Source organism: Delphinus delphis, chromosome 13 (genome assembly GCF_949987515.2).
Source record: "Delphinus delphis chromosome 13, mDelDel1.2, whole genome shotgun sequence".
In the NCBI taxonomy this organism is placed as follows: Eukaryota; Metazoa; Chordata; class Mammalia; order Artiodactyla; family Delphinidae; genus Delphinus; species Delphinus delphis.
In genome coordinates this window covers 87,044,706-87,051,689 of record NC_082695.1, presented here as the reverse complement: position 1 = coordinate 87,051,689, position 6,984 = coordinate 87,044,706, and positions in this window count along the sequence as shown.

The window sequence follows — 6,984 nt, the reverse complement described above, 5'->3', positions numbered from 1 at the left end:
GACCTCACCCACTCTCTTCACTTCCTCTGCTGGTCTCTCACCTGCCCTGCTGTGCAAGTATCGCTTTTCACATCAACTGTCCCCTCCCCAAGGCTTTTTTTTTTTTTTTTTCGCGGTACGCAGGCCTCTCACTGTTGCGGCCTCTCCCATTGCGGAGCACAGGCTCCGGACGCGCAGGTTCAGCGGCCATGGCTCACAGGCCCAGCCGCTCCGCGACATGTGGGATCTTCCCGGACCGGGGCACGAACCCGTGTCCCCTGCAACGGCAGGCAGACTCTCAACAACTGCGCCACCAGGGAAGCCCTCTTCCCCAGTTTTAAGTGTCTGGGTCAAAGTGTTCTTTTCTATCAAATATGTGGACATAAAAGAGCAGATCCGAATAGGCTGTCACAGATTTTGCAAACTAACGGAAAGGTCACACAGCAACAGTGCCTTAGAGCAGAAGTCATCAAAATATGACCTGAAACATGCCAATGGACCACACGTATTCTCCGGATGCGAAGATGCAATGCGTCCCTTCAACTTTTAAGGTCAAATCATGCATAATTCTAAGAACTTTCAATTGTACTTTTGATACAGTCTTCACACCAGTTAAGTACTAAAAAATTAGGCTTGACAATATTTGCTATTTCTGTTTGAAATGATTACTTTGCTAACATTTACCAAAACATCTTGTTAAGGACTTTTCTAAGAAATCGGGCTGCTCTGCAGCACTTGCAAATATTGTCAATCTAACCTACCACAGGGCGTCTGCACGCACAGAGTTGGTGTCCAAAGGACGCTTTACATAAATCAGTTTATTACCGTTGCTGTCTTAAGTGGCATTGGGGAGGGGAAACGTCTCTCTCTAGTCCCCTTGGTTTTTTTGGCTTCTCTCATAATTAAATTGACACAAGACAGATTAACAGAAGAAAAGAAATTTAATCTGTGTGCCTGGAGATCTCCAATAAATAGCAACTAAAATGTGGCCAAAGCAGCCAGCTTTTATACATTTTTTGAAAAAGAAAGATGAAATGCGTGAGGAATTGACAGAACAAAGAAATTTAGGCTTGGGGTTTAATTAGTAAGACTCTAAACAGAGTGAGGGCTTGGGGTAGTAAATGAATAAAGAAGCAACAGGTTTTGTTTGTACAGACTTCTTGGCCCGAAATCCCCCATCTCTGGTAATAAGGATGCTTCTCTACCTGCTGCTAGAGAGAGTACCTTTCACACGGGAGATTTATTTCCTGTTTTCAGAGAGACAGAGGGGAGGGTCAGAGTGTCCTTCTGTATCGGCTGTTTCTCAAGTAGCTTTCACCCAAAATAATCAGTATGCCACTTGGCATGTTTTGGGGTGGCCTGCCCTGAGCCCCAACAGTGGCCAAGGAATTTTTAGTTGCTGTTATTCTTGTTTTGTAAGTGGAAACGACTGCTTCTTTTATCTCGTCGGTTGAGTTTGTTGAGTGGTGTATTGTTAACTGATCAGGTGCAAGGCTGTATGTTCATATCAACAGAGCTTTGATTCGTAACTGAGCATTTTGACTCATAAAATAAGTACGTAGAGTCATGCAGACAATACAAAACCATCCATTCTCTGACTGCTAAAAACAGATGCATCCATCACCAACCCCCTTTCCTTTCTACTTATAAGGTGAGAATTCACTATTGTCACTAATGTATTGAAAATATTCGAATATTTTCTATTTAGAATGAAGCATCTGGGTAGGTGGTCCACAGCCTCTCCTTCCTGACCTTGATGTTCATCATCGAAGGAAATAAACGACTGCAGTCCTTGCTTAACCACTAGAGTTACTGCTTTCAGGATTATATAACTCACGGCTCAAAGTCTTTACTAAATCAGCATAATGGATAAAATAATCAAGCACAGATAATGTCGACAGAATTCAGTTAGGATATTTGTGCTTACGTTGTGCTCTACTGCGTAAGGACTAGGGTGGGCTTCTGCTCTTTGCAGAGAGACACTAAGAAAATCAAGAAAATGAAAATGCCACTAAAGTGCTGAATCTTAAGTGGAGGAACGTTTGCCATCCCCGGGTCTGTCGGTGTGATGCTGGCAGTGAGTCATTTCCAAGTTTGGAGCTGAGGACACTGCAGTGTTTCAGGATGGGAGGCTGTCAGGATGCATGTCTGCATTTGAACGGAAATTATCGAATGCGTCTGAAGCCAGCCGGAGGCCACATCCTAGAACGTGATGCAAAGCAGTATAGGCCACAACAGCAGAAAACCATAGTTGTTCCTGGAAACTTTCCAAAAACATCTATTCAGCAACCCGAGGCTTTTATGGTAAAAGAAGAGGAGAGTCGTCATTTCAAAACTCAAGCATTAGCATCCACTGGGGGGGGGGTCAAAGGGCAAACCTAGATTATGGGCCTAAAGACAATTATCCCATAATGTCGGGAACAGTTTGAACTACTCTGAAGAAACACACGTAAAAAGAATGATGTTGAAAGACAAATTAATTGCTCCTTTTCTATGTGCAGAATTTAGTCCGCTGTAGAAACAAGCCACAAGTGGAAATGATCAGACTAATCAAATGAGTCTCACTATATAAATGAATATAGACAGAGATGATGTTGATTGAAAGATGTTTCTACTGTTATGTCTCTCAACTTTCATTTCAAAGTGATTCCTTCTATGAAAATATTAAGAAATAACATTAATGTGCACAAGTGTTCCCCAAGAGACACAAGTAAACCCATTTTAAACCAATCTGTTCTTTTATAAAGAGGATAATTATCAACATTGAATGTGGGAATGCAGAAACCTAAGACTAATACGAAGAGAAGGAAGTACACAGGGCGTTTTTAACTGTGATTAAGAGTTAAGAACATCTGTTTATTGTATTTTTTAGATTCCACATATAAGTGATATCATACAAGATTTGTCTTTCTCTGCCTGATTTAGTTCACCTAGCATAATGCCCTCCAAGTCCATCCATGTTGCTGCAAGTGGCGAATTTTTGTTCTTTTTTATGGCTGAGTAGTATTCCATATATATATATATATATATATATATATATACACACACACACATATATATACACACACATATAAACATATATACTTAAATAGCACACATATTGTTTTCTGTGTGTGAACTTATATGTATATATGTATACTTGTGTACACACACACACACACACACCATTATACAGCATGGGAAGTTTTTTGTTTTGTTTTTTTTTTCACGGTACGCAGGCCTCTCACCGCTGTGGCCTCTCCCGCCGCGGAGCACAGGCTCCGGACGCGCAGGCTCAGCGGCCATGACTCACGGGCCCAGCCGCTCCACGGCACGCAGGATCCTCCCGGACCAGGGCAGGAACCCGCGTCCCCTGCATCGGCAGGCAGACCCTCAACCACTGTGCCACCTGGGAAGGATTATTTTTAAACATCTTTCATTGTGATTATCAAGACCACACACAGAGTCTGTAAGCATGCACAGACTGGATCTTGGTTTCAGTCTCAAATCGTAACCCCCAGTTCATAAAGCATCCGCCGCTGAGCTTCATCTGGAAACGGTTTTTTTCTTTCCTCGGCTCAAGCCTCCAGCTTCTTCAGGACCGAAATCTGGGTTCCCAGGGTACCCCACAAAGACCCCTCTCCAGTCCTTCCTCGGAGAGCGCTCTCTCTCTCTGCCAAGGTCATCCACGTTTGCAGACCTTACCTGCACTTTGGTGCCTCTAGAGCCCGAGTTGCCCCTGGGCACCGTGTTAGCTGAGCGTCCTGCCTGCAAGGGGCAGATTCCACCTCCCCCGAGGCTTACCTGAGAAGAGCCAACAGAAGATATTCCTCAGACTTCTAAGGGCATGAACATGTGTGGGAGATTGCTAGCCCCTCTCCGGGGATTCTGGGTCAGCAGGTCTGCTTTGAGGTTTATAACAAGCACATCAGACGGTTCTGAAGAAAGCGATCCGGTTAAGAAAAAACTGCAATCGAGGTTCCATCCAGCAATCTGCATGTACTTGACACATCATAGAAAGAGGTCTTAGTTAATGTTAGCTTGTGCGTTTATATGAGCTGCAGATTGGTGTAACGTGCAAAAGATATATATATTTAGCAACAGCTATAGAAACCCACCATTAACATATGCTATGGATACCCTGCCTACTGCTACGTCAACCTCACTCAGAGTAATCAGGCTACTCTGCTCGTTATTTGGTCTCTAATAAATTATACTTAAAATATTCTATAGTCTGCATTCCTAAAATGGCGTGTTTTTTCTTTCTTCCAATCCCCACAGCCAGATTGATTAAACTCTCTTTTGAGTAATATTAAACATTCTCTCAAGGTTCTGTAATAACTCTCTTGGCCCTGTATAATCTTTAAATTTGCGAAAAGGGAAGTACACATTAATGAACTCTAATTAGCTGTATTCAGCTATATTCTCAGTGAGCAGTTTAGGTACTCAGATCACTTCACCAAAAGAAATAAAAGATAGTTACACAGAAATGTTCTCTGTAGTTGACCTCATAGTTATGTTGCTGTTATTATTATTATTATTTTGGGAATCTGAGTGCTTTGAGGAAAGGCAAGAGGAAAAGACAGAAAGAAATTAAAATTTTATCTCCCTTTTCTAAAAATATAAGGCCCATGATTTTTCTCATTTAATCTTCACAACAACCTTATGATGTTGATATTATTACTAATATTTGTTTAAATAGAAAAAAATTACACTGAAGGTTTAAGATGAGCCAATTCATACGGCCTGTAAGTGATGAAGCTGGGCTTTATATCCACGTCTTTCTGATTCTAAACTCTATGATTCCCTTACTTCCTTAAAAGGACTTGAAAAAAGTTTGAATTAATTCTGTATATTGGATCAATTACTTCTTTTGAGAGGAAAAAAGGAGAGAGTACGAATTATTCTCTAACTAGACAATTTGATATTTATTATCATCATCATCATTGTGGTTGTTCCTAATACTCGGTTTGAGGAATAACTTTCCCAAGACATTTAAATTTGGGGGCAGGTCACCTAAAAAAGTACAAAATAATAGAAAGTTACGAATATGTAACACGTCAAATACTCAAAATTCAATTGAAATTACACCATGAGTTTAGTTTATTTTTATCTTTAGTCCACCCCAAAATGAGAAAATAACTCTTATTAGTCATAAGCTATCAAGTATATAAATTATTAGACAAATACTTGGCAGCAAAACTGATGCTAATGGCTGCTTTCTTTCAGAAGAGTAGGGGAATGGGCCTGGATTTGTTCCAAGTGTGAAAATGTCACCTTTGCCACACGTGCTATTCTCTAGAAGTTTGGACAGCAGTGCCCTAGACTCCAGAAGCGTGTATAGACACACTCGATAATTCACACACAAGAGGACACACGGTGAGATGGACTTTTAGCTTATGTTGCATTTACCTGGGTTAGATCCTGCAAGTAAAATGCTTTCCACAAGGGAGAAGAACATAAGTCCTGCCAGACCACGAGACAGAATCAGCCCGGTGCATCCCCTATGTTTTGTCTTCACAATTTGAATAAGTAATAAGGAAACTAAGTAGCATCGTTTTGTGCAATCTTCAGCAATTTTTCTTCAAAATAATTTATTCATAGAATTATAACAATTTAGTGCTTGATGAAATTACTGACGTTTTTATATAATCAATATCTTACAAGTCAAGTATTCCAAAGGAGAGATCCTCAGAATGTAAAAATCCACTGGAAAAAATTCTAAGGGTACTTATAAGGGTAAAGAGTTGGTTAAATGAGTTTGTCTTTTTGAGAATTTTCATAATGAATTGCTTGAAATGTGAATATACACCATGTTTGAATATAACTATTAGTACATGTGTAAAGAATACACATATATATGCTCCCGTGTGTAAGGAAAGAAACCGCAGTCTATACAAATGATTTTTTAACAATCTTCCTTTAAGGGTGGTCAAGGTAGTCACGGCTCCGCGGCCGTTTCTCGCACTCCCTTGGCTGTGCGGCCGTCCATCCTGCCGGTGGTCGCGGAGAGCTCCATCCTGAAGATGTTTCTTTGCCTTGAGGATCTCTGTCTGCCGACGGCGGCCTTTCATTTCAGGAGATCAGCCCAATCTCCGTGCGTGCAATTCTCCACTTTGATCAGGAACACTGATGCTTCCACCTATGAGTATTTTTGAAATACCAAAAAAAAAAAAAAAAAAAGTAGGGCTTCCCTGGTGGCGCAGTGGTTGAGAGTCCGCCTGCCGATGAAGGGGACACGGGTTCGTGCCCCGGTCCGGGAAGATCCCACGTGCCGCGGAGCGGCTGGGCCCGTGAGCCATGGCCGCTGAGCCTGCGCGTCCGGAGCCTGTGCTCCGCAACGAGAGAGGCCACAACAGTGAGAGGCCCGCGTACCACAAAAAACAAAAACAAAAAACACATGCGTTTTTTGTACAGGGAAATAGATTAAAGGTTCAGTTAACAACTATTGTTGTTTTTAATCAACAAGGAGTCCCAAATTGAGAAGAGGGAGGGAAAAAGCGAATACAGCACATGAACATCAGAGATCCCGGTCGGCAGCAAAGCTGTTCTTTCAGCTAATGTCAGACGTGGCTGAGAGTGTTAATTGCAGATGGAAATATAACTTAATAACTAAGGCAGCCTCTCAACGTGGCTGCCATGGCAACAGTCATGCCTAGCAACCAGACTTTACTTCCTTAGTGATAAATGAATCGAAATGTTTTCTTTTTCCTGGTGTGGGCAGCTCAGGGGAGGAAGCCACATTGCCGTATAGGAGAAAGAATTCTACCCAAAGGGGAAGCTCTGACATAGTCACACAGTTCTACGGGTTTGGGGGCATCACGCAGGCGGTAGTCCTTCCTAAGACAGTTGCTTCATCGGCTAAACTGCATCCCATCTAGTACATTTCTACCACTGACATCGGCAAGACGGTCAACCCAGTCAAAGCATGTACATTCTTATTTCTCATTCTCTAAGGCATATGTTAAATTCCTATTTAAATTTTAAAATGTCTTAACACAAAAAGAATAAAAAGAAAAATATGTT